Source organism: Sorex fumeus, unplaced genomic scaffold (assembly GCF_029834395.1).
Source record: "Sorex fumeus unplaced genomic scaffold, SorFum_2.1 ptg000109l, whole genome shotgun sequence".
Lineage (NCBI taxonomy): Eukaryota > Metazoa > Chordata > Mammalia > Eulipotyphla > Soricidae > Sorex > Sorex fumeus.
Window position 1 is genome coordinate 1,348,379 of NW_026606166.1, and position 27,504 is coordinate 1,375,882.

Below are 27,504 nucleotides of genomic sequence, written 5' to 3' on the forward strand. Positions count from 1 at the left end.
CAGGGTTTGCTCTCTCTTGCCAAGTCAGCCTTTGTACTTGAACCCAGGGTCAGTCCCAGCACTTGCAAGAAAGACTCTGCAAAGACCTTGCCGCCTCTGCCATCCTCAGTCCACTCCTGTCCATGTCGTCACTCAGATTCACCCTGCAGGAGACAAACTAGCTCCTAGAGGAGGGGTACAAGTGTGGGGGGTGGGGCGACCTGCGGGGAAGTGCCACAGCCTCTCAGGCGGGCGCAGGGCCAGGGGGCAGGGCCTTCAGTGTGGCGTCTGCAGGAAGGGCCAGGGGGCCAGGCTGCGCTGACTTAGGACACTTGAAATCATTTCAGGGCTTTTCAGTAGTCAAGACTCCTGGTCCTGCTGGGTTCATTTGGGGGCAGTGGTCTGGAGAGTTCCCCGGAACTCAGCTTACATATTAAAGTCTGCTCTGAGGCCAGTGGTTCCTATCTCTGGGAACCACTTCACCGTCCTCCATAACCACGGGACAGCCAGTGACTGTCTTCCAGTTCTCCGTTCCATGCCTTTGAAAGGTTACCTGAACAGGATCCCACAGCAGGAGTCTTCCCCGATTGCCTTGGGTTTGGGGGTTTGGTTTGGTTTTATTTGTAGGTGAAAACAAGCACAGCAGAATTCTCTGGCATTTCATCTGCAGAATCAATTGTACCTATCATCGTTGCGTCTTTTTTTTATTGCTCAACAACATTCATTCCATTGATGTGGCCACCCCGTGATTTGCGTAACCACTCCCTGATGGAAGGGCTGCCCAATTGTTTCCAGCTTGATACACTTATGAATAAAGCGGCTATAAATATTTGAGTGCAGGCTTTGGGGGAAAAGATAAGTTTTTATTCTCCTGGGATCAGAGCCCCGCTGGACCTGCTGTGGGGTGCTCCCTCTCTGAGCATCTTTCCCGAGTGGCTGGGACCCTCTCTCTTTCCCCCGGTAAGAGTTCAGCGGTCTTGTTTCTCCCTCACTTGTCAGCATTTGTTACCGTCAATATTTTTGTGTTTTAGCCAGTCTGATTGCTCATTTGGTTTCAGTGTGTTTTTACTCTAGTGAGTAATGACCTGGACCATATTTTTCGTGGGCTTATTTACCACGTCATTCTAGGGTCAGTGAAATGTCTCTTCACATCTTGCTAATTTACTTTTTCTGTTTTGTGTTTCTGGGGAGCACTCGGGTGCTGTTGAGGGACTCCCCCAGGCGGTGTTGGGGATGTAGACCGCAGAGCCTGGGCTCCAGCCCTTCGAGTTCTTTCTGGCTCTTGAACAGGGTCCTTTAAGAGAGGACGTCGTGGTGGGGGTAGGGAAAGTTTTAACTGTTTACAAAATTCTATTTTTCTACGTTTTTTTTTCTTTTTGTTCTGGCACAGCGGTAGGGCGTTCGCCTTACAAGCGGCCAACATGGCCGACCCGAGTTCGATTCCTCCGCCCCTCTCGGAGAGCCCGGCAAGCTACCGAGAGTATTCGATATGCCAGACACAGTAACAACAAAGTCTCCAATGGAGACATTACTGGGCCCGCTCGAGCAAATCGACGATCAACGGGAGGGCCTTTACCTTTACCTTTTTTTCTTTTTGGGTCATACTCAGCAGTGCTCAAGGTTTACTCCTGGCTCTACACTCAGGAATTACTCCTGGAAGTGCTCAGGGGACCCAATGGGATGTCGGGATGGAACCCAGATTGGCTACATGCAAGGCAAACACCCTACCCTCTGTGCTATTGCCCCGGCCCCTGTACTTTTTTTTTTCATTCAGTGATGCTCAGGGCTTATTCCCAGTTCTGTACTCCTGGCTAGACTCAGGGGACCAAATGGGGTGCCAGAGCTCTAACTTGGCTAAACTGAGTGCAAGGCAAGTGCCCTCCTCGCTGTACTAGCTATTTGGCCCCATTGTAGATTTATCGTTTCCTGTTTAACATTGACATTGCTGAAATATTTTGACTTAAGTGTCATATGAGGCATGACTGAGCTCTGAATTCTTTGTCTCTCTCTGCACAGCCCCCGAAAAAGTGTGGCATTGTTTTTGGAAGAGCTGGCCTTCCTCTTGACCTGCTCTAGGCCTCTTAGAAAGGCAGCAGGAACATTTGTTTGGTTTAGTTCTAGGTGTCTGGCCCTCTGGCTCAGTGTCCATTACCGCAGCTGTCTTAATCCGTCTTAAATGAGGGGTGGGAGGGGGGAATGATTCCACCCTCTTTGTTCTCTTTCAGGGTTGTTTTAGCTGTGCTGGAGTCTGTATGTCAACTTTCAGGGCGTTCTAAATCTAGGTGGAATTTAGATGGGAAGCTGTGATAAACCAGCCTATTGCTTCCTGTCCCAGTCTTTATAGTTTGCCTAAGCAGCTCCATTGGTTTAGTGCTGTGCTAACCTCCGGTGTCACCCTCCAGTGATGAAGAGATGGGCTCTGTGCATGTGGATTCTTTAGTTTTCACTTGGAGAGATTTTGCTTTTCTTTTAATTTTGGTGCCCGTTGCTGTTACAAAGAAACATAGGCGGCTTTCGTATTTCCATTTTTGTAGGACTTTACTGAGCTCCTTGCACATTCTGTGGGGTTTTCTCTGTGACTCGTCCTCTCATCTTCTCTTCCTTTCTTGCCTATTTTGTTTCCATGCCTTCTTGTGCCTTTTTTGCAATGCTAGGACTTCCTGCTTTTTCTGTTTGCCTAAGAGTGGCAAGAGGAACATCCTTGTCTTGTTCCTGGATCTCCTCACTCAAGTTAGCTGTAGTTGTCTTTGTGAATGCTCTTTGTCCAGTGGAGGAAGTTCCTTTCTGTTCCCATTTTTCTAAGAATTTCCTTGAAAAAAAAATCATGAACGGCTTGTGTGCCTTGACTTTTTCGTGTTGATCACGTGATTTTCTGGCTTTAACTCAATAACATGGTTGACTTCAGTGGTTTATGTTTGAATACTCAACCAGCCTTGCATCCCTTAGGGTCCCACTTGGTCCATGGCACAGAAAGAATTCTTTTACTTAATTGCTGCATTCAGTTTGCTAATACTTTGTTTACAATTTTTGTTTGTACGTTGTATGCTGATTTTGTCCCTTTGTACCATTTTTGTCTGGGTTGGTAATACAGAATTCACAAAGAGAATTGGAAGCTGTTCCTTCTTACTTCTGGTAGCTTGTGTGGAACCGGTGTTGAATGAATGTCAGACAGGCATTACATGTCATGTGGAATGTTCTAGAGAGATTGTGTGGGCCTGGAAATTTATTCTTTGGGAGTTTTAAAATAACAAATTCAATTTCCTTGTTAGGGCTATCCAAGTCATCTATTTCAAGTTGTGATAGTTTGTTTTGAGAGCTTAGTTTCTGTGGGTTTGTTTTTTTTTTTTTTTTTTGGTGGTGGTGGGGGAACAGATTCACTTCATCTTAGTTGTCAAATTTCTGTGTAGAGTTGTTCTGAGCATTTCCTTCTTCTCCCTTTGATGTCTGCAGAGTTTGCAAAGTTGATGCTGTGATCATTTGTTTCTTCTCCCCTGCCGGCCAATCTTCCTAGAAGTTGGTTGGTTTTATTAGCTTTTCTAGAAAAGCGGCTCTTTTGTTTCAATAATTCTTCTTTTTGATTTTCTCAATTCCATTGATTTTCTGCTTTGATCTTTCTTACAACCTTCCTCCTGCTTGCTTTTGGGTTATTTTGTTCTTTTTCTCTATTCTTGAGGTGGGAGCTCAGATTGATGGTTTGAGACTTTTTGTCACTTCTAACGTATGCATTATAATGCTATTAATTTCCCTTTGGCACTGCTTTAGCTATGTCCCACAAATTTTTATGTCCTGTTTCCATCCTCAGTCTCTTCAGTGTGTCTTAGAATTTCCTCTTAGATACCTTCCTTGACCCATGGATAATTGAGAATTGTATTGCCACGGTAATTTAGAATTGCTTAGTTTCCAAGCATTTTGAGGTTTTTTTCCTGTAATCTTTCTGTTAATGGTTTCTGGTTTGATTTTATTGTGATCAGAGAACACCCTTCTGAGTGATTCCAGTGTCTGTCAGTGTTGAGGTTTGTTTTATAACCCGTGAAACAGCCAATTAGGTGCCTCTGTTCCATGGTCGCTTGAACAGTCTGTATTCTGCTGTTACTGAGTGGAATTTTCTTTCAATAGTCAGTAGACCTTCTTTATTGATAGTGTTGTATTTTCTATCCTTGCTGATCTTCTGTTCAATTGTTCTACCAATTTTTAAGGGGTGTAGAAGGTGCCAACTCTTCATTTTGGAGTTGTCTTTTCTTCTCTCTTAGTTTTACCACTTTTTGCTTTGCATTTATTTTGCAACACTGTCATCTAACATATACACTTTTAGGAATACTGTGACTTTGAGGCACTGGCCATCTTATAATTTTCTTATAATTTTCTGAGCTCTGAAATTTGTTTGTTTGATCTGTTAGCAATGCAACCACTTCTGATTTCATTCAGTTAATGTTTTTATGATACTTATTTTTTGATACTTTTACTTTCAACCTACCTCTAGCATTTGGAATGTTTAATTATTTAGTTGAAGTATCAGGACTTATAGTAATATTAATATTTTAACCGTGCAGTACTACTACACTACATTCATCACCCAATGAACTATTTCCTTGTAGACAAACTGGAGTTAGATTGTTAGATTTAGTTTTAAAACTACTTTGTTGGGGCTGGAGCGAGAGCACAGCATGTAGGGCATTTGCCTTGCATGCAGCCAACCTGGGTTCGATTCCCAGCATCCCATGTGGTGCCCCCAGCACCACCAGGAGTAATTCCTGGGTACATGAGCCAGGAGTAACCCCTGTGCATTGCCAGGTGTCACCCAAAAAACCTACCTTGCCAATATGTCTTTAATTGCCAATCTGTCTTTAACCATTTGTAGTTAAGTCATTATTGATTAATATTAATAAATCATCACTTAAACCTGTAATTTTATATTCATTTTCTCTTAGTTATTGTTTCTGTATTTTTTCTAGCTTTACTCTCTGTTACTTGCATACTTGCTAGAAATTCATCTTAACATAGCCACGTATTGGGGGTGTATCTTTAATAGATTCTTAGGTTGTATTAGCTATTTCACTCTGTGTGTGTGTCTCACAACAATCTACTGGAAATATTATTTTACTAGAAGCATAGGTCTCTTATTATCTCTTTATCCTTCCTCTTTCAAATCATACCACAGTGTTCTAATTTTTGCTTCTGCCACTAAGTGTAATTTGCAGCATTCAAAAGTAGAAGGAATGTTGTTTTTATTGACCCATGTATTTACCCACTACGTTTTTTCTTTCTCTGTGTTTCAAAGTTCCTTCTCTAACCTTTTTTCTATTTTAGAGACCTTTCATGCCATTATATCAGACTATGTCTGCCGATGACAAGACTCTTACTTTCCTTTTGTTTTTGTTTTGTTAAGTATGAGAATGACACCGTCCAGCCCTTCTTCCCGCATTTACTCCTGAAGGATATTTTCCTGGATATAAAAATTCTGGGTTGACAGTTGTTTCAGCCCCTGAAAAGCCCTGTGCCCTTGCCTCCGGCCACTGGTTAGTCATCAGACCTCAGCTGCCACCTGATTGAGACTGCCCCTACACGCCAAGCCTGGTTTTTCTCTTCCTGCTGTGAAACTCCTTCATCCGGGGCTCTCAGAAGCTGAGTCGTGAGGTTGGTGTGGATCTCCCCTGTCTGGCCCTGCTTACCTTGCTGAATCTTTAGTCAGGCCAGATCCCAGCATCTTTTAACCCAGGTTCTCTGGGTACCCCGTCCAGCCCCTCTCTCGTCTCCTCTACAACCCCATGGGCCCTGGGATCGTTACTGTTCAGAGGAGGGTTTCAGCTCTCGCTCCCTCTTCCCAGATTGCTTTTCTCTCTTCTCCAATGCAGTGCTCATCCATTAAGTTAATGTCAGTTACTCCATTTTTCCATTCAAAGTTTCAACAGGATTCTGCTTTCTATTTTTCTATTTATCTCCTCCTCCTCCTCTTCCTCCTCCTCCTCCTCCTCCTCCTTCTTCCTTTTCTTCCTTTGTAAATATTTAGTGGAGCATTTTCACAGTGGCTCCTGAATTTTTAATTTTTCAAACCTGATTTGGTTTGAGTGAACATTGAGGACACTTGTAGGAGAATTCTTTTAGAAACAAGGGAAGCTCGAGGAATACAACCAGAAACGTGATATATTACCAGTTATTGTTATAGTATGTGCACACGCACAGACAGACACACATACGTGCACACGCACATGCATGCACACACACATAATTCTGATATCTCTGTCATCCATATTTGAACATCTATTGATTTGCTTTTAGTCATTTGCGGCCTTTGTGTTTCTTGTGATTTTCTTCAGTGGATGAGTTTTGACGGAACTTGGGTGTTTGGGGCTCTGCCTGAAAAGACTCTGGATGTGATGAATCCCTCTCTCCGGAACCCCTCCTCCAGCATGAAAAGAAGGGGGCTCCATTCCTTGCCTCTCAGAAATCCGGTTTCCCCACCCACTCCCAAGGAGGCGAGGCTCCCCGCTCCTGTGGGGACAAGGTGGGGGTGCCAACTCCCCACCTGCTCCCTACCCCTCCCCATTAGGAATGTCTCATGCCAGCTCCCTGTGGCCTTCCCTGCATGCCAGCATCGAGGTGGCCCGGTTAGGTGGCAGTCTGCCCGTCTTTTCAACGTCCCCCCAGGAGGGGTTGGGGCCTCCTCACTGCCTGGTAGGGAGGAGTGTCTGGGTCCTTACTTGGAAGAGGTGTTGGAGTGCCTGGCGGGGCAGGATATACAGAAACCTGCACTGGCTTCGCTGGCATAGGTGGGCTGGGCCCCCTTCTATCCTGGGATGCTGTTTGGAATTGATCTGTGCTTGTGAAACAGATCAGAAGTTCATATTTCCACGTGCTGCCATGCTGCCTCTTCAGACTGGAGGAAATAGTATTTTGGGGGGAGAGAGGGGTTGGGGTCATATCTGGTGCTGAGGGCTTGCTCTTGGCTCTACACTTAAGAGCTCACTCCTGGGAGGGATTGGGGGCCATATGGGGTTCTCGGGATTGAACCTGGGTTCTCCTGCCTGCAAGGCAAGTGCTTGACCCACTGTACTGTTATCACTTAGGACCATGTTGGGACATCTTTTTTTTTCTTTTCAGGTCACACCCAGCGATGCTCAGGGGTTCCTCCTGACTCTGCACCCAGGAATTACTCCTGGCAGAGCTCAGGGGACCATATGGGATGCCGGGGATTGAACCCGGGTCAGCCGTGTGCAAGGCAAATGCCCTATTTGCTGTACTATCTCTCTGGCCCCTGTACTATTTTTTTTTAAGTCTGTGACCCACTGTGTCTGGGGTGCTGCCATCTTTAGCTTCAAGCCTGCGCAAGGCACAGAGAAAACCTGCAGAACTCACCCCGAGCTGCACCCTGGGTCCCTAGCCTCCTGCCGTCTGCCTGCCTCCCTCACCTCCAGGCTCCCTTACGCTGCCTCTTGAAAGGCCAGGCTTTGCGTTGGACTTAGGGGATGAAGAACACTGATCGTTCCCCTTACTCTTGGCTGCCTTTAAGATAGCTCGGCAGTCACAGTGAAGCTGTTTACTCCTAAGCCTATTGGAAACCTTCCCCTTTGTGCCTTGGCCTCATGATACAGATCAGCAAGAACTGGCCTTGCGAAACCCTCCTGGCCGCTGGGCTCGTGGTGGGACAGCTGGCTGCTTCTCTGTGGTGTCTGCGGTCTTCAGAGGTCGGGCCAGTGGGCCGGGGAGAGGTGACCAGGGCCGGTGAGGGGTGGGCTCCATCACTGAGATCAGCAGAGGACAGTCTCCCAAGCAGAGGAGTGACACAGGAAGGATGCGTCCCCTGCGTTCATCGAGGTCAGCATACCTCCCAGGGAGCCAGTGACCAGCTACGCCATCAGGTTCTTTATTTGGCAAGTTCATTTCAGTAGCAGGCAGCTCGTGTGAATCATTTGGTCTAAAGTTGTCTCATCCCTGCTCACGGGCTGCCAAGTGGAGAGAGGCTGTCCATGCTGGGGTCAGTCTGGGTTCTGGCCCTGGTCAGATGTCAGAGTTCCTGTCTGGGGACCGCTCGATGTCTCTGGCAGGGGCGCGCCACTGCTTCTGTGTCTTCAGCTCCTGCTTCTGTGTCTCTGGCTTTGCACTGGGACAGTGACGGAACATTTCTCATGGGAACCGTGTCAGGGATTAAATGATCCGACAGTCATAAAGCACTTAGAAGATGGATTTGCGTTAGCTTGGACTACACAGCTGCTATTGGTATTGTTATAAATATGCGGTAGATCCTCTTCCTTTACTTTTTCTCCTTTCTGTTACAATATGTGTAGGAACTGTTTCATGGCATTACATGTATCGCTATCAAGTGCGTGTGCGTGCGCGTGTGTGCGTGTGTGTGTGTGTGTGTTGTGTTTTGCAATGCTGGACATCAAACCAGGCTTCACACATATCACTGAGCTATATTCCAATCTCAGTCTCAGTCTTCTGTTTCATTTGGAAGGGTTGGGGCCACGCCCGGTGGTGCTCATTGCTTACTCCTACCTTTGTGCTCAGGGATCACTCCTGCTAGGGCTTGGGGAACCATATGTCGTGCCGGGGATTGAACCTGCATTGGCCGCGTGCAAGGCAAGTATCTTACCTGCTATTCTCTTGCTCTGGCCCCTCAGTCTCTGTCATTTTCAAGGCTGTTTATTCACTGTTAGTTTGTTTTTTTCCCCCTTTCAAGAACAGTGCAATGGCTCAGCAGCCTGAAGACCCATCTCTGGGCCCGTGCTGACATGTTACAGGATCGTCGAGCCTGACTGTAGCACGTGGGGTGTACGGTCCTGCCTCCTCCCACTCTGACCATTGCTCCCCCGTCCACTGTGTCTATCACCCCCGTCCACTGTGGGCATCGCTTCCCATCCATTCTGACCATCACCACCCCCGTCCACTCTGGCCATAGCTCCCCTGTCCATTGTGGCCATCACTCCCCCACCCACGCTGGCCATCATGACCCCCCATCCTCTCTGGCCATCGGCTTCCCCCATCCACTCTGGCCATTGCGCCCATCCACTGTGGCCATTACCCCCCATCCACTCTGGCCATCGCCCCATGTCCAACTGTGGCCATTGCTCCCCATCCACTCTGACCATCACCTCCCCCGTCCACTCTGGTCACTGCCCCCCCATATACTCTGGCCATCGCTCCCATCCACTGTGGCCATCGCCCCCCGTTCACTCTGGCCATAGCTCCCCCATCCACTGTGGCCATCACTCCCCCGCCCACTCTGGCCATCGTGACCCCTCCTCCGTCCTCTCTAGCCATCACCCTCCCTGTCCTCTCTGGCCATCGCATCCCCCCATCCACTCTGGCCATCACTCCCCTGTCCACTCTGGCCATCGCCCCCTCCCACTATTCCTTATGTTCTCATGGCGGGAGCCCTGATTACCAGCGTAGCCCTTTCACTGAGAATCTCCTCATGTTGGTTGGGCATTTGTGCTTTTTACTAATTACTTCTTGTTTCCACAGTTGGGCCTCCTGTTGGGCTCTGTCCTACCGACCCATGGCTTCCTTCCTGCCTGGACCTGTTACTATTCACCTCTTTCATGTGTCACAGGCAGCCCTTCCTCTGCTCCGTCATCTCTGCCTGGTTCCTATGGTCCCTCCTTGTTCTGTAGTTCATTCATCTTCTCCAGGATCTTAGTTGTGCTTTTTTTTCTTTTTTAATGTCTGTGGCATCTGTCAACCTCTTTTCTTGCGTGTTTGCTTTTATCTTGATGTTTTAAAAGACCGGTCAAGATGTCAAAGCTTGTCGGGTGTAGTTTCCACGAGACCAAGCCTATTTTCATATTCTGGCAGCATTTCCTCAGACACCGGTTCACTCAAGAGAGAATCAAAGTGGTTCTGGTCGGTCTCAGTGAGTTTGGGGGTCTATAGGGTGGGCCGAAGCACCGGGAGGTGTGGGGTACAGAGCCTCACTTTTGATTCCACCACTCTGTGCTCATGATTGACACCTGCCGTGGGCCCGTGGCTGGAGATTGGCAGTTTCTAGCACCTGTCTGGTGTGTGTCGGGGTGGGTGGGGAGGGGTACGGAGAGCAGGTGCAGGAAATGCAGACATCTTAGGGACTCTCGGTGAAGGGCACCTAGAAGCCATGGCATTGTTTTGATAGCTTTTCTCTACATCTGAAATTAACTTCAAAATAAACTTTTTCTTTTTTCCAATTAAGAGAGAGGCAGAGGGATGTGACTCAATGGGAAAGTATAGGCCTGGCATGCCTGAGACCTGGATTCAATCCTGGCACCACAAAACCAAAATCAAAACAAAGCAAAGCCTGCCTCCCCTGGGATTATAGAGGTATGGTTATCCTGTGGTTCCATCAAGTTTCATTGGTTTGGCTCCTTAGACGTCAGGCTTTATTTTGGAATTGAGTCGAGTCTAACTCCCTTAGTCCAAATGTGTGGTATTTGCTGGACGCCACCTTTGGCCTCTTGGTTTCTTGAGCTTCAGTGACCGTAAACCAGATTTCCTGCCCACAAAGAGGCTGGCACCTTCGTTTACCTCTAGGCTCACTTATGGCCCCCAAGCCAGAGCTCAGAGCAGTGTCGTTTCCCAGGAAAGCTCGGGCCCCAGTGCAAGACGTCTAGGATGGGCGACGAGGAAGGAGGATTGCCTTCTCCTTCCAACTCCAGCCAGAACCTGGGCCAGAAGGAACGCTGGCTAGGCCTGGCCTACAGAACTCAATGTGTGCTCCATGGCGGGATGCCCATCTATGGGGTTTAAAATGACCCCCGCTGGGGCTGGAGAGGTGGTATAGCAGGTAGTGCAATGTAGAGGTTGATCGTGGTTTGAGCCCTGACATCACACTTGATCCCCCAAACCCAACTAGGAGGATACCTAAGCATGGAGCCAGGAGTAAGTCCTCAGCATGAAGGACCTGGGTCAAGTTGTGCCCCTAGCAGCCATGCCTGTCCTCTTCCCACCCCCCACCTGCTCTGCCCATCTCCCCCCCCCCCCCCGCCCCTTGGCTCCCATCTGCTGCAGATGTGGGGAGAGGCCTCCACGGCTCTGGTACCCGAGGGCCAGCAAGCTTCTCTGGGGGCCGGGGGAGAAGTCTGGGTGCAGGTGGACATTTGTCTGAGCCCCAAAAAGGGGGTCTGGCAGACCATTCCTAGGCTCGGTTCCATTTATCACTTAAGTCTGTTCTACTATTACCCAGTTTCCAGTGTTGAAACGTAATAGAATGTCTTGTTTCGATGTTTCAAGAAAAGGCAGCAGTTCCATGATTTTCGAAAACTCAAGGTAAAACTGAGGGCACAGAGTGAGCCATTGGCTCTGTCTCTGTGTGCAGGCCTCCCCTCTTTTTCCAGAACATTCCCAGTCCGGGCAGTTATTCCCCACTTCTTCCCTAACCTCCAGTCCCTTGCCTCCTCCATTCTGGGTTCTGCCTCTGCATTTTCCCACCCTGGATATTCCTGACAAAGGGGCACCAAGTAAGCCTCTTTTGGGGGGCTACTTTGCCGTCGTGTTTTTTTTTTAAGGTTTTTGTAGCGTGTCCGGCTATCTGACTGAGCTATTCTCCTTCCTTTCAATTCTCTTAAAATTTTTTCATTTTGGTTATCACAGCATGTAGTCTCCTCTGAAAAGAACTTTAGAATCAAGTTGTCACATTCGCCAAAACATCAGGTCTGGGTTCTCAGTTCAGTAGCGCCGAGCGAGCACGCACTCTGATTCGTCTCCCCTCGGGGAGCACAGCCTGCGTGTCTGAGCAGCATTGGGCTTTCAGTGTTGTACAGACCCTGCAGTGACTGCGCCCCAGGTTTCCGTGGCGGGGGGTTTCTTCCGCCAACTGAGGTGTGAGCAACTCCAGACGCACCCTGTCCGCCCCCGCGCTGAGCTCTGGTGTCTGGCTGCCCCCGCAGCCACAGGAGCCCACCACTGCCACTCAAGAGCAGAGCGCGTGTTTCAGATCTGGTTAACAATTGAGTGGGGGTGTAGAGTGGGCATTTCTGGCTTTTTCTTCTCGTTTTCTTTTTTTTATTTGTTGATTTTTGGGCCACACTAGGCAGTGCTCAGGGCTGCTTCTGGCTCTGACAAGTGATCAGGGATCACTCCTGGTGTGGCTCAGGAATCACTCCTGGAGGGCTTGGGGGACCATATGTAGTGCTGGAGATCAAACCTGGGTTGACCATTTGCAAGGCAAGCGCCCTGCCCACAGTACTTTCACTCCAGTCCCTTCTCTCCCCCAGTTCTCTGTGATTTTTTTTCTCAGAACAATTATTTTGAGATTTGTTTACTGGTTAAGTATATTAAATATCTTACCATGTGCCACTATCACTGCCTTCTTTTAAACACACACACACACACACACACACACTCTAACATTTGTAGGTCTACTTTGGTGAAGTATCTGTTCTAGTTTTGGGCCAGTTGTTTGCTTTGTTAGTTGGGCTAAAGAATCCGTGTGTGTGTGTGTGTGTGTGTGTGTGTGTGTGTTTTAAGTAAAAGTCCTTTGTTTTATGTATGTTTTGCAAATATTGTCTCTGGTTGATAGTATGACTTTTTCATTTTCTATAAAGCGGTATTCTTGAAAAGCACAAAGCTCTTCACTGGATGAAGTCCAGCTTGTTCACTTTTTTGTTTTTATATTAGTATTTTTGTGCAATACCGTTGAAAAAATACTTCTCAAACTCAAGATTTTTCTTGGTAACTCTGCCTAGAAGTTTTCTGGTTTGGCTCTTAAAATGAAGTTCAGCGACTTATTTTAAGTTAATTTTTATGTAGGGCATGGGATAGGGATACTTTTACATACAGCTGTCCGGTTTTCTAATAACTCTGCTTTAGAGCATTCTGCCATTTGGCACTGTCATCAACAATAAGTTTTACCATCTCAGTATTGATATATGGCTGTTTTACATTGCTGTTTTCTTGATTTCTCTGTCTGCATCGCATTCTTTGATCATTGTAATTTTATAATGATCCGGGGCGGGGGGAGGCATTGCTCAGGAGTTTATCGTGGTTCTGCACTCAGGAATTACTCCTGGCAATGCTTGGGGAACCATATGGGATGACCAGAGATCGAACCCGAGTCCACCTCATGCAAGGCAAGCACCTTACCTGCTGTATTATCATTCCAGCCCTTATAATGATTCTTAAAATCAGACAGAACCTGACATTTTTTTTTTATTATTTTAGGTTCTTTGACTTTTCAAATAGTTTTGGAATCAGCATGTCACTTCCTGTAGTAAAGGTCTTCTTCTGAGACTGATCAGGGTCATGTGAAATGTCTGGTGCAATGTGCCGACAATTGTCGCTTAAACAGCATTGAACCTCCAGATTCATTAAGTTAGTTTAGCTTTTCATTGAAGTCCACTTTAATTTCAGATCAAATTTTTTTTTTTTTGCCTACAGTGCACATGTCATGTAGCTCTTTTGCCACATTTAGCCTTAAGCATTTCATATATATATATTTTTTGCTTTTTTTTTTGGTCACACCCGGTGATGCACAGGGGTTACTCCTGGCTCATGCACTCAGGAATCACTCCTGGCGGTACTCAGAGGACCATATGGGATGCTGGGACTCGAACCCGGGTCAGCCGCGTGCAAGGCAAACGCCCTACCCGCTGTTCTATTGCTCCAGCCCCCAAGCATTTCATATTTTTGATGCATTTGTAAATGTTAACTCTGTTCCAGTTAAAAGATAAACAGTTGGTTTTGTTTCATTGTTTTTGAGTTTCAAGTTTTTGGCCACATCCAGCAAGGCTCAGGGCCTTACTCCTAATTCTTCTTGAAGGACCATATGGGGTGCTAGGAATCGAACCAAGTTGGCAAGACAGGAGTCCTACCCGCTGGACTATCTCTCTGACCCTGAAAGTTTCTTGTTTTTAATTTCTTCTTTTGCAGTTGATTTGTATATGTCGACCTTTTGTACTCTGAGCTTCCGATTGGTTCTTGTAGATCTTTGCATGTCCTCCACAATGTCACTGTCACTGTCCTCCCGGTTGTTCATCGATTTGCTCGAGCGGGCCCAGTAACGTCTCCATTGGAGACTTTGTTGTTACTGTGTTTACGGCCATACCACCCTGAAAGCGCCCGATCTTGTCCTCCACAATATTCTTTTTATTTTTTTTTTTTATTTTATAAAGTAGTTCAAAATTCCTCTACAGTATTCTACCTGAGCAGCCCTGCTAGATGAGCAGAGTGCCTGTGTCTGCCTGTTTGGCCTGTGAGTCTTTTATTTATTTCACCGGCCGTGCAGCTGTGGCTTAGAGGAGGAGGTGACTGGTGAGAGCAAACATTTGTGCCTTATTCGGGGTCTTAGGAGGAAGCATTCAGCCTTTTGCTGCCTCAGTACCATGTCAGCTGTTGATTGGTTTGTGGCGGGGCCTCCTCACAGGGACCTGGAGAGGCCCAGGACCACTTCCGCTGATGTGTGCTCCGTGGGTGTGGGCCTAAAAGCGTGGTGCTTGGGCACAGTGATGTGTGAGGCCCCCGGGGCCATACCCAGGGATGCTTTTGGGATCACCTGGAAATGCTTGGTACTTCGTGGGTCTCTGACAGCCTCAGCATGCGCTCTGTTACTTGACCATCTCTTTGACCCAGCTAAGGTTTTGGTAGACAGGGTTTGATTGGTTTAGAAAGTCTTCTTCCAGGGAGCTGTCAACATACATGGATTTGAATTCTGGAAAATACCTTATCTGCATCTATTGAGATGATCATATGCTTTTTCCTTTTTTAATCTGTTAGCCTGACAAAATGCACTAATTGATTTGGGGATGTTAGAGCAATATTCCATTTATGGGACAGGCCCCACTTAAACATTGATGTTGTTAGATTTTACATGGAGTTTCATGAGAAATATTGATGCTTTGTGAGTTTCTTCTAATACCTTTGTCTGGCTCCTATATAATGGTATTATAATACTATTAATAATGCACTATAGCATTGTCCTCCCATTGTTCATCAGTTTGCTTGAGCGGGCACCAATAATGTCTCCATTGCGAGATTTGTTGTTACTGTTTTTAGCATGTCAAATATGCCATGGGTAACTTGCCAGGCTCTGCCGTGTGGGCGAGATACTTTGGTAGCTTGCCAGGCTCTCCGAGAAGGACAGAGGAATCGAAGCCGGGTCGGCCATGTGCAAGGCAAATGTCCTACCTGCTGTGCTATCGCTACAGCCCACTATTAATAATATTATAATATATTATGTGTTCATATAATTAACAGTATCAAATAATATATTTTTCAAATAGAGTATTATAATACTCTAAGATAGTATTATAGCTGCTGAATAGTCCGATAGCACTAATCTCATATAACAAGCAGTTTTTCTCTCTTGTCTATTGTCTAGAACTTTAATATGGAATGGATTTTATTTCTTCTTTACATATTTGTAGAATTCACCAGACACTGTGTTGACCTAGAGCACTCCGTAGGTTTAAACAGTTACAGTGCTATTCACTGTATTACACAGTTACAGTGTTATTCAAATTATTCATCTTTGAATGTGCTTTGCAATTTTTGTCTGTCTGGAAATTTTTCCAATTAAGCATTCCAGTCAGCCTGGGCACACAACTCTTTGAAATATTTCCTTATTATCTTTTTAATATCTTGGGGCTCTGTTAGCTCTCCTCTCCTTCATTCCCACTAAGTGGTTTCTACCATCCCTCTCTTGCTTGCTTAGACTGCTGAGACTTTTATCAACTTTATTAATCTTATAAGTATAAACTTACGGTTTTACCAGTTTTTCTCTATTATCTTTGCATTCTCTTTTATTGCATTCTCTTTTATCTCTTTTATATTTTTTTTTTTACTTTTACTTGCTTGGGTCTAACATTCTAAATTTTTTTTGTGTCTTTTGAAAGGAGTCTATACCCTGCAGTGCTCTTGGATTACTCCTGCTCTGCACTCAGGGATCACTCCTGGCAGAGCTCAGGGGACCATATGGGATGCTGGAGATGAACCTGGGTCAGCCATGTGCAAGGCAAGCACCCTGCCCACTGTACTCTCTCTGTCCCCAATTTTAGTTTGAGAATCAAGCCTTGATTGTTGGTTCAAGACCTTTCTTCATTTCCAACAAATATTTTATGCTACGAATTTCCCTCTGAACTCTGTATTAGCTGCATCCCTTATTTATTTATTTATTTGTTTATTTTGCTTTTTGGGTCACACCCAGCTATGCACAGGGGTTAATACCGGCTCTGCACTCAGGAATTACTCCTGGCGGTGCTCAGGGGACCATGTGGGATGCTGGGAATCAAATCCGGGTTGGCCATGTGCAAGGCAAACGCCCTACCCGCTGTGCTATCGCTCCAGTCCCCTGCATCCCTCATTTTGAAGTTGGGTGTTTAATTTTAATGCTGTTGCTATGCCACCTAATCGATTGTCCCTGATTTCGTCTTCCTTTTTGTTTTGCCTTTTGGGCCACACCCAGAAATGCTCAGGGATTACTCCTGGCTCTACACTCAGGAATTACTCCTGGCAGTGCTCGGGGATCATATGGGATGCTGGGAATCAAACCCAGGTTGGCTGCATGCAAGGCAAACGCCCTACCCGCTGTGCTATTGCTCCAGCCTTGATTTCTTCTTAGACCCATGGGTTACTTCGGTTTGTGTTGTCTTGCTTTCATGCATATGTGGAATTTGTTATTGACATCTTAATTCTCTGTGTGTCCATGGAAAAACCCAGTCTTAGGGTCTAGAAAAGGAGTCAGCCAGACTCTCTCCAAACTATGGCTATTTTAGCTCTGTGGGACAAGATAGTCTCACTGACTCTGTAATCTTTATAGCTAGAAAGGACATTTATGATTTGTAAGTGGCACACTGGCCAGACAGAGGCTGGAATGGCTCTATAGGCCGTTGTTGCCTGGCACCGATTCAGTACCCCCCGTCCAGGTGACGGCTGTATGCGCACCAACAAGCAGAATGTTCTCTGCTAGTCATGATTTTGACTGACCTTTGGCCCTCCCTTTGATCAACGCTTCCGTTGCGCGATACCAGAATGTGGACACTGCCCTGCAGCTGGAGTAGCTAGACAGAGAGATCAGAAATCAGAAGCCAGAGAAGAGGAAAGAGAGTTTTTAGTAGAGGGTTGACTCTTGTGATTAAAAAAAAAAAAAGAATAGGGGCTGGAGCGATAGCACAGTGAGTAGGGCGTTTGCCTTGCACACATCCCACCTGGGTTTGATTCCCAGCATCCCATATCATCCCCCAAGCACCACCAGCAGTAATTCCTTAGTGCGTGAGCCAGGAGTAACCCCTGAGCATTGCTGGGTATGACCCAAAAAGGAAAAAAAAAGGAATAAATAAAAGCACAGAAAGCCAAACATCTGGCAGATGTACTAGTCAAAATAAACTTTCTGAGATAAGCAGATTTCAGCTGAGAGCAAGGTAAGCTAAGAGCTTAAAGCGCTCGGACGGGGCTGGAATGATAGTACAGTGGGTAGGCCGATGTCTTGCACAAGCCCACCCAGGTTCAATCTCCAGCATCCCATATCATCCCCCAAGCACCACCAGGAATAGTTTCTGAGCGCAGAGCCAGGAGTAACCCCTGAGCATCGCTGGGTGTAACCCAAAAGGAAAAAAAAAAAGAACTAGGACCAGGACCAGGAGTCTGGTGCATGCAGGACTGGAACAGGAACTGGGAAGTGTCCCAGCCCTTCAGTTACCTACCAGGAGATCCCAGAACAAACCTGTAGCAAACCAAAAAATTGGGGAAGATCTCGGGAGATTGATTCCCACTAAGAAACAAGGACAAGGCCTGAATTGGTTGGCAGTTATGCTGCTGCCTGAGGCTGGCCTGGAGTAGGGCATCCCTGCACCTGCAGGCTGTGTCCTCTCAAGGGGACAGGGGCCCTCGTCTGTCCTGTGCATGCAGCACTGAGCTGTGCTCCTCCCCAGCTGCTCCTGTGCTCCTCCCCCGCTGCTCCCTGCTCCTTCCCAGCTGCTTCCTCCTCCACCCCATTTGCTCCTGTGCTCCTCCCCAGCTGCTCCTGTGCTCCTCCCCAGCTGCTCCTGTGCTCCTCCCCCGCTGCTCCCTGCTCCTTCCCAGCTGCTTCCTCCTCCACCCCATTTGCTCCTGTGCTCCTCCCCAGCTGCTCCTGTGCTCCTCCCCAGCTGCTCCTGTGCTCCTCCCCAGCTGCTCTCTGCTCTTCCCCAGCTGCTTGTGTGCTCCTCCTCAGATGTTCCTGTGTTCCTCCCCAGCTACTCCTGTGCTCCTCCCCTGCTGCTCCCTGCTCCTCCCCCACTGCTCCTGTGTCCTCCTCAGCTGCTCCTGTGCTCCTCTCCCGCTGCTCCCCCTTTCTCCCCCGCTGCTCCTGTGCTCCTCCCCAGCTGCTCCCTGCACCTCCCCTGCTGCTCCCTGCTCCCCCCCACCACTGCTCTCTGCTCCTCCACTTCTCTGTGGACCTTTTGGTTCTAGCTTGCATGTTCTATATGGAGGGAAGCTATTTTTCCCTGTTGTTCCTTTATGTCCAGCAGTCTCAGCAAATCCTACAGTGTTCCTCACCCCTCCTCATGCTGCCGTGGCTCCTGGTCTTTCCCTTCCCTCTGGAGTATGGGTGAAGATGGCAGGTCTGGAAGTTTATGTGCTCCCACACACCTGTGCACAGAGGGGCAGGAGGTGCTCCCTAGGGGGCTGGCCTGTCCACTCCATACCAATGTGCCCTGGTCTTGCTCTCCCCCTAGGCCGCATCAGTGACCCCAGACCAGGTTCCCCAACCCGCTTCCCACCCCCTGGCTTTGCCAGTGGGAACTTCCTACAGGTCAGACCCCTCATCTGCCGAGGGTGCTTCCCTGGTGCTCTGGTTTCAGATTCAAAGAAAAAAAAAACTGTTGTTTCCCGACCCCTGAATGCCAAGCCATAGGCAGCAGGGGCCTTTTGCGCCTGGACAGGCTGTGCTGGCACCTGAAACCTTTTCCAGCAAGTGGCCTCCCCTGCTGACATCCTGGTCCCCCCTAGCCCCCACCTGCTCTTCCGGGACTTCTGTGCATGGTCCACTTTCCCCTCCCACAGCCCTGGGCTTAAGCGAGGTGTGCGGCTGAGGCCAGCTCATCCCCGTGCGGCCGCTCTTGGATCACAGGTGCCGGGGGTACCTTCCCCAGCTCCCCCATCCGTGGCTGTGTGTCCAGGCCTCCAGGCTTGCAGAGAGCCTTTGCGGGATTGAATTAGCCGGCTCCTTCCTGTTTGGCCTCTCTCTGCCTGGGATATTGGATGCCAACCTCCAGCTAAGTTATGTTTGTGTTAAACATGAATTGAGATGCAATTACAGCTGGCAGTGCGCTCGGAGGACTGAGTAATAGAGTAAACAAGAAGGGCGGCTTCGTCACGAGTGCCAGTTCATCTCCCTTGCTTTCTTGCTTCCTGTCATCGGACGTGACTCACGAGCGGCACAAGTTCGACTTGTCTCCCCTCCGCTCCCGTCGCTCTAACTCTTCCTGTCCGCGGCGTCCTGCTGGGGCCCTGGCCGGGAGCGAGGGGCGGGCCGGGGGCTGCAGCTGGGGGCTCTGCCTTCCTCTCCATGTCAGAGTTGCACCACAGGGTTCAAGTGGGGCGCCCCCTGCCCCGAGGGCTGGCCGGGAGCCTAGTTTTCGGGGTTTCCCCAGCCCTTCCCTGGCAGGCTTTGGCTGGAGCAGACAAGTGCTGCTTGTCCATGCTGGTGCCACCTAGCTCCAAGTTGGCTGGCGCCAGTGCCGACACAGTGCCCTGCGGGTCTGACCCTGGGTGTCATTCGTTCCACGCCAGAGGAGCTTGTTTATCCCCAGGAGGTGTGCTGAGGTTCTGGCATCTCCGTGGGGATCTCTCAGGCACAGAGGTGGCATTTGGGGTGCCCCCTCTCACCCGACATCTGAGTTGCTCTCCCCCACTTGGGCAGAGCTGACTCGAGGGCACCCTGGGTGTGTGGCTCTGGGCATCTCACCCCTGGAGGAAGTAAGGAAGGGGAGGGGGTCTCCTCCTTCCAGGGTCCTCCCTGCCTGCTCTTCCACCCCTGTGCTTGTCATCCCCTGCCACTCTGTCCTCTCTGGCCCCCACCCCCTGCTTCTGCTGGTCAGCCATGCCTCGTCCTTGTCCCTCGAGGGCCCAGGAAGTGACCTTCCCGTGGGTGCTGAGCCTTCTCGGCCTCACCTTATCTTTGGGCCCTGGGTCCAAAGTCTCTCCCAACCCTGCCCACACTCTGGAGTCAGCCCAGCCCGACTGACTTGGGCGTGCCATGTACCAGGACAGCAGCAAATGTGCCCTGTGCCCTCTGCCCCTGGCCCCTGCTACCCTCCCCTCTACACACACACACACACACACGCTCACACACACACTCACACTCACACACACTCATACTCACACACACTCACGCACAGAGGCCACCATTGCACTATTGCTGCAGATACTCCCTTCAGCTCTGGTCTTGTGTGTTCCTGGGCGGGGGGTCCCTGTCTTCCTGCTGCCCCTTTCACACACCCCTGCCGTGCTTCCTCCCCGTCTCCTCCACTTCAGTCACCTCCCTGCTCCCAACTTCCAGCTGAGCAACCCCCCCTGATGGAAATGCCTCCCAGCCTGCTGGGACCCCAAGGAGCCCACCTGTCGTAGCTGGCTGACCCCACAACCCGAATATTCCCCAGGAGAGCTGCCTTCTGCTCCCGCCGCGCAGCCCAAGACTCCCTCCACTCAGCACGGGGGCTGACCGAGCCCCTCCCCACCCCCGTCATGGGCTCCTCCACTGTCCCTTCCCAGTCCAGCCCAGCCCTGCCAACAGCTCCTGGGGCCAGGAAAGCAGGACCCCAGACTCCCTCCCACAGCTCAGACTTCTCCAGCACCTCCCCCCCTCAGGACTGGGCACTCTAACTTGGCCCCTGCCCTGGTCCCAGTGCTCCTGACTGCTCCCCGTGGAGCGGTCCAGACAGCCCAACTCCCACACCCTGTGCCCTGACCGTGGCTTCCTCCTGCCTCTGACGCCCCCCTCAGGATGTGCTGGGGTGCCCCAGGCCCTTCCTCCTCCCGTCAAGCCTCTCCCGCACCCCGCCTCACAGCAGCCCCCGTGCGTACTCTGCCTGTCTGGGCCGAGCGCTTCCTTCCTTCCAGGGGAACATTTGCCGCCCAGCAAGACCCTGTCACACCCCTGCCGTGCTCTTCCCAGGGGAGGAAGCCGGCCTGGGAGAGCTGAGGTGCTGGCTGCACAACAGGGCATGGCGCTGAGGGCTGGGGCCTCGCCTCCTGCCTCCTGCCTGGTGCCCCGACAGCTGACTCACCCACCTGCCCCTTGGCCTGCCCCCGGGCGCCTGACTCATATTTGCATACGCTCAAGGACCCGGGCTGTGCCTTGCACATCCCAAGGGCTTAGCAAATATTTGCGGAAAGAGAAGATTGACCTGCAGACATGAGGGGCGCCCTCGTGATGCCCCCCCATTCAAGGTGGGGGGAGCGGGACTTCTGGTACCGCCTTTTCGCCAGTGCTGAGTGTGGGTTCCGTGATTCCTGGATGCCAGCTGCCGGGAAGGGCACACTCATTGCTTTGTCCCTCGATTACCGTTCCTGCCATGGTCCAAGAGAATCACTGGGTTCGTCTGTGGAGGCAGGCGCTGAGGCACCTCAGCCGAGGCCGCACAAACCCTTGGAAGAGCAGCTTGGATTCGACATCACGTCTCCCTGGTGCAAAAGCCACGTCTGAGACAGCCGCCTTCCCCTAGCCCGGGTGTTGGGTGGTGTGATGCATCTATAGTCATCCCAGAGTCCAGTCAGAAAGGGACCCTTGTCACTGCGGGACAGGGGCCCGCCACAGGGGATCACGCTGGGAGAGCTTCTGGGCATGAAAGACAGAAGAAGTCTTGTTTGTTTATTTTTTGGGGGGAGGTGGCGGTGCTCACCCGGCCATGCTTGGGTCTAACTCTGGGCCCTGTGCTCAGGGATCCCTCCTGGTGGGGCTCTGGGGACCCTAGGTGGTGCCCAGGGTCAAATCCAGGTTGCATGCATGCAGGGCCAAACCCACCCCCCTCCCCACTGCTCTGTCGCCCTGGCCCCATCACTGTCGTTTCTAATCTGGATTTCTCCCAGAAGTTGAAAGTCTTGTCCCAAGGCCCCAGTACCTTGCCTGTCGTCTTCCTTCTGGATCATTTCTTCTTCTTACTGACTTGGACAGTTCTTTTTCCTGCACACGTTGCCAGGGACAGTGGTCACAGTCCAGGGCTGTCTCTCCCATGTCCAAACCCCTTTTATAAGCGCCCACCGCTGTGCCGCTGTTCTACTGTCAAGGTTGGGGTTTCGTGCTTTGTTCTGAGTCACGGTCAGCTGTCTGTCTGCCCTCCAGGGTGAGTCCTTGATGCTTTGGCCCCAGATATGTCCTTGAGGGGGGGAAACACACTGTGTACTGAGTGGCTTGTCCTTCCCTGGGATGCTGACCAGGACAAGGGTTCCCCAAGGCCAATGGTGCTGCTGCTTGCCCTGCCCTGCATAGGCCTGGCCGGGTCCTGGCTTGGCCGTCTGAGTGTGGCCGAGGCAGGGACTCTTGGCCCTTGTCTCTCCTGATGAGCAGGAATGAGGAGACCACCCTTGTGCTGGCTGATGCAGCTGGACGTCCAGCCTCCGTTTCCTGCCCATTGGCCCTTGCTGGGGCTGCAGACCCCAGGAACTGGTCCCCAATGCTGCCTACCTAGAAGTGGGGCTCCCGGTCTCCAAAGCATCAGTTGGAAGAGGTGGTTTGCATTCCAGCCCTCGTGACGTGAGGGGAGAGAGAGGCACAGGCAAGGGAGTGGTGGCCAGCTTGGGCACAGGCACTATTTTGTCCCTTTCTTGTGCAAAAAAAAAAAAAAGTGAGTCAGTGTTTCACTGGAACCTGGAGGCAGAGAACTAAGAGTTCTCTGTTCAAGACAGGACTTGATTAAGGATGAGACGAGGCAGAAACCAGACAGACCCTCCAGGATTCCCGGGGTCTCCCGGGATGCATGCTGGTCGCTCAGCCCTGGCATCGTGTGGACCTCTGAGCATCACTGGGTGCCCTCCCCCCAGAAGAGACCCCCGCCTCCTCACTAGATTTCTCCATGGGCCCTTTCACTCTTGGTTTTGGGGCTTTTGTTTGTTTGGTTGTTTTTCTTGCACTGTTGGGATCATACCCAGCGATGCCCAGGGGTGACTCCTGGCTCTGTGACCATACAGAATGCCAGAGATTGAACCCAGGCCGGCCATATGCGAGGCAAGTGATCTCCCCACTGTACTCTCACTCTGATCCCTCACTCTGGTTTTCAGAAAGGTTTCGGGCACCTTCTAGGGAGCCGATGGCTTGGCTCAGTGCCCCAGGCTGTGCCCCACAGCTGCTGGAGGCTGAGTCACTGCTGTGCCGCCCGCTTGGTCCTGCCGGCCACCTCTTGTGGACAGGCAGTGGGCTTCCCTGGCCCCTGGGACTGCTTTCTGTCCACCAAAGTCGCTCTTGGTAGTGTGTGTGAGTGTGACGGGGTGGGGGTTGGGGCTCCCAAACCCCGAGGGGGCAGTGGGGGCCGAGGAAGCCATGGCCTCAGGAATTGCTGGTCTGACTGTTGGCCTGGGTTCGACCTTTGTCTCCTCAGCACCTCCCCGCACAGCGCTACCCCTGTAACTCCAGCCATTCACCTCGGTGTCTGGGACAGCTCTGTTCAGACTGAGGAGACGCACAGCCCAGGTGGGGGAACGCGGTGCTGCCATTCCCAGCACAGGGAGGAGCTGCGGGGAACTGTGTGACCCATCAGGTGGAAGGGAAATGGCAGACACTGGAAAATTCGACCCAGGATGCAAGGCCAGTCTGTAACCTAAGGTCAAACAATGCAGGGGGCATCGTTCATAGGATCTGTAATCTCAGATCAAACAATGCAGTGGGCACTGATCATAGAATCTGTAGCATCACATCAAATAATGCAGTGGGCATTGATGTAGAATCTGTAGCATTCAATCAAACGATGCAGTGGGCCCTGATCATAGAACTGAGGCTACCAAGGAGACGAGGTGGAAGGCAAGAGCTGTGAAAATTTAAAAAAATAATAATTAAATGCTTTTTTGTTTTGTTTGTGGGGGGTACATATGACTGTACCCAGGGCTGATTTGGGACTTGGGGGGCCACATGGGGTGCTCGGGTAGAACACAGGTTAGCCCCGTGCAAGGCAAGCTCCCTACTCGCTACTATCTCTCCAGCCCCTAAATACTCTTTTTATTGATTATTTATCCCCTCTCCGCCCACTTTCCTTCCCTTTGTTGTTTCCTTGGTGGTGTTGCAGGTGCTCCTGGTGGGTTTGAACAGTGAAGACTTTTTTTTTTTTTTTTTTTTTAAGGGCTGGAGTGATAGCACAGCGGGTAGGGCGTTCGCCTTACACGCGGCCAACATGGCCGACCCGAGTTCGATTCCTCCCCCCCTCTCGGAGAGCCCGGCAAGCTACCGAGAGTATTCGATATGCCAGACACAGTAACAACAAAGTCTCCAATGGAGACGTTACTGGGCCCGCTCGAGCAAATCGACGATCAATGGGAGGGCCTTTACCTTTACCTTTTTTTTAAGGAAAGAAGGAAGGGAGTGGGAGCTAGGAAGTGAAATGTGAAAAAAAAAAGGGGGGGAGGCAGAATTGTTCTTTAACTTGGGAAAATACTGTGCTTGAATAAATATTATCCCTTAATCTGTTTTTTTCAGACCACCTGCAAATTAATGGATGAGCGGTGCAAAAATGAATGAAAACTTCCCCTGTGTGCACTCTCATTGAAGCCTTGGGAGGTTCCTTTGACTCGTTAGAATTGACTGTTTCACAGTGGCTCGGTGATGAGTGACTTGAATGGGCCTGTGGGGACAATAAAAAAAAAATACCCCTTTGTTGGCCTACAGGAGACGCGAACTCCTCTCAGAGGGCCACGCCTGGCCGTGATGCCACTCTCCGCGCCCACTGGCCTCCCTATTGCGTCTGTGCGGCGGATCGGGGCCACAGCCAGCCTCGCTCTGGGCTCCTGGTGCCTTTGTCTCTCCCTGAGGCCTTGCCAGAGCGAAGGGCCTATCTCTGCCTCCGTCCTTGCCCTCCTATGCTTCCCACCCTCTGCACACGGCGCCAAGGCCAGGGTCACACGCAGAGGTGTGGAGGGTCCGCCCTGCCCCCCCCCCCGTGGCCAGCCCAGCCCCCGAGGACTCCTCCGGGGTGCTCACTCCTCAGTCTTCCCTGTCTGTGAGGCTGCGGAAGCCACTGGTGGTCATGTTCATCACAGGGCCTTGAGAACCTAGAAGCAGGTCCTGGCCCATGAACGGTCCCCAGTGAGGGGGCCATGGTGAGGATCCCTCCTGGAGGGCAGGCCAAGTCTCTGCATGGAGGGTGTTGGGGTTGGGGTCAGGATTGAGTCTGCGTGTCCCTCCCTCGAGGTCCCAGGTGACCCAGGTGACCCAGTGACCTTCTACCCCGCAGGGATGCCTCTCTCTGGTGAGAGACAGGGCATGGTCTAGGCCAACTTAAGCTCTATGGAATCAATCACTGGGGCCCACACTGGCCTCCAGAGCAGCGTTCCCTGCTGGGACCCACACCAGGCAGGGGTCCTGGGGGTCCCGGGGCGCAAGCGCCCTGCCCGCCCTGCAGGACCCTGGCTCCCGCGGGCACTGCCTGGCTCTCAGGCTCTGTCATTGGAGGGTGCTTTTTGCTGACCTAAGTGACATGCGGCACTTTAGTCTGGGGGCTTTAGTCTGGACTTTAGTCTGGGGGCTGCCGCTAGTTTGCAGGGTCAGAGGTCAGACCTAAGTGACATGTTGAAAAACAATCCAAGTGGACTGAAAGGCTCTAAGGGAACAGGGCAACCGGCCCGGCCCTCTCGGCCCACCCACCCGCCCACCTCCACCCAGAGCCAACGTCCAACTCTTAGGTTTCTTCGCTTCCTGAACGTTCGCCTCCATATTCCGAATACTTTGATCATGCTGCTTATCTCCAGATGCAGCTGTTCTGCCGCCCAATCCCCTCTCGACTACCCCCGTCCCCACCGCCAGGAAGGCAGCATCTCAGTCTGCTCCTCGTGCCCTCCTGTTGGCAGTGGTTTAACTGGAGCTCCATCTACTTTTCCTTCAAAGCTGTTTGTATGTCATCTCTTCAGGAAGGGCCTGTGTCCACCGACCATGCCACCTCAGGAGGAGGGCCCTGTGTCCCTGGCCATCACCTCAGGAGGAGACCCCTGTGTCCATGGCCATCACCTCAAGAAGAGGCCTCTGTGTCCATGGCCGTCACCTCAGGAGGAGGCTCTCGTGTCCATGGCCATCATCTCAGGAGGAGGCCCTGTGTCCATGGCCATAACCTCAGGAGGAGTCCTCTGTGTCCATGGCCATCATCTCAGGAGGAGGCCCTTGTGTCCACAGACAGGGAGCTGATAAGCTCAGGCCTCAAGTTCTCTCCTGTTCTTGACCTGCTGGCTGGCAGCCCCTGGACACCCTGGGCATCTCCTCCCCACAGGCTGCCCTCCTGGCCTTCCCCTCTGAGGGGAGGAACTTTAGTCTGGGGGCTGCCGCTCGTTTGCAGGGTCAGAGGTCAGACTGTAGCTCGGGCAGCTGCCTGCCTGCTTCACGTAGAGTCTGTCTTGTCTTGCCTGGGACCGAGGAACTGTGGCTCATCAGCACCTTTAGGAGACTGGGCTGGAGACACCCGTGGGTGTAGTCGTGTGTTGGGGAGCGCCAGGCCCCTGTATCCCCGTAAGCCAGGTCGCCGCCCCGAAGCTCGGATCTTCCACGAAACTTCACATAGGGCCATGCTGGGAGGGGCTCGGGGTGGGTGCCGGCAGGTGACTCCTCCGCCCTGTGTCTCTCCTCAGGGCTGCAGTAGTCGGAGCAGCGCCCCAGAGCATTGCTCCCACAGTTTGTGCACCCCACCTGGGCCCAGAACCTTCCACCTCCGTGTGAAGGGAAGCACTTTGCTCTTCCCTCTTGTCTGTGGGCTTTTCTGAGCAGCCTGAGAGACTCATGGGGCAGGGGGTTGGCGGGGAGAGGCTCCTGGAACATCCTGGTCTGCAGCCCCGTGGCTGAGTACTGGGATGGGGGGGGGGGGGGAGGGGGGGGGGCTTGTGTTGTGCAAGGAAGGGCACGCCCCCTACAGTGCTGTGTGGGTACAGCTGCAGCTTGTCAAGTGGGTCCAGGACGGCTCCCGGAAGTCTGAACCCCCAGGGGTAGCCCAGGCGACATCTGGTGAGAAGTGGGGAGATTGAATTGGGCGTCAGCTCCTCCCTGAGCGCACCTTTGGGTGCTGAGTGGGGGCGGCAGGAGGCTGGGACAGCAGGGAACACAGCAGGGGACACGGTCGTGCCAGAGCCCCACTCTGATGCCAGTGGATGGAGCGACCCTGGCCGCCACCGCCGGGCCCAGCTCCAGACAAAGGCTCCTTCGAGCCCCTGCCCCCCACAAACAGCCCCGCAGCCCTGCCGTCCCTCCCCGTCCGCTTTCTGACCTTGAATGCCGCTGCCTGGCTTTGTGCCTGGCTTTGTGACAAGCCTGGTGCCCTGCGGAAGGTTTTCCCTGCCCGACCCCCCTCCCTCCCTCGAGACCCCGTCCTGGGTGCCAGGAGAGCTCCAGGTACTGACATGCCCTGGGACCCCAGGGCAGGAGGCTGTGGTGCCTCCCGGCGGGCAGCGCCCCTCCGGTGG

The 27,504-nt window shown here is 51.3% G+C and overlaps 1 protein-coding gene across 3 annotated transcripts in view; it reads left to right on the forward strand.

The window, feature by feature from the left end:
- Window positions 1–27,504, forward strand: part of LOC130042729 (multivesicular body subunit 12B) — a 139,429-nt gene that overhangs the window by 14,266 nt on the left and 97,659 nt on the right. The window lies entirely within an intron of this gene.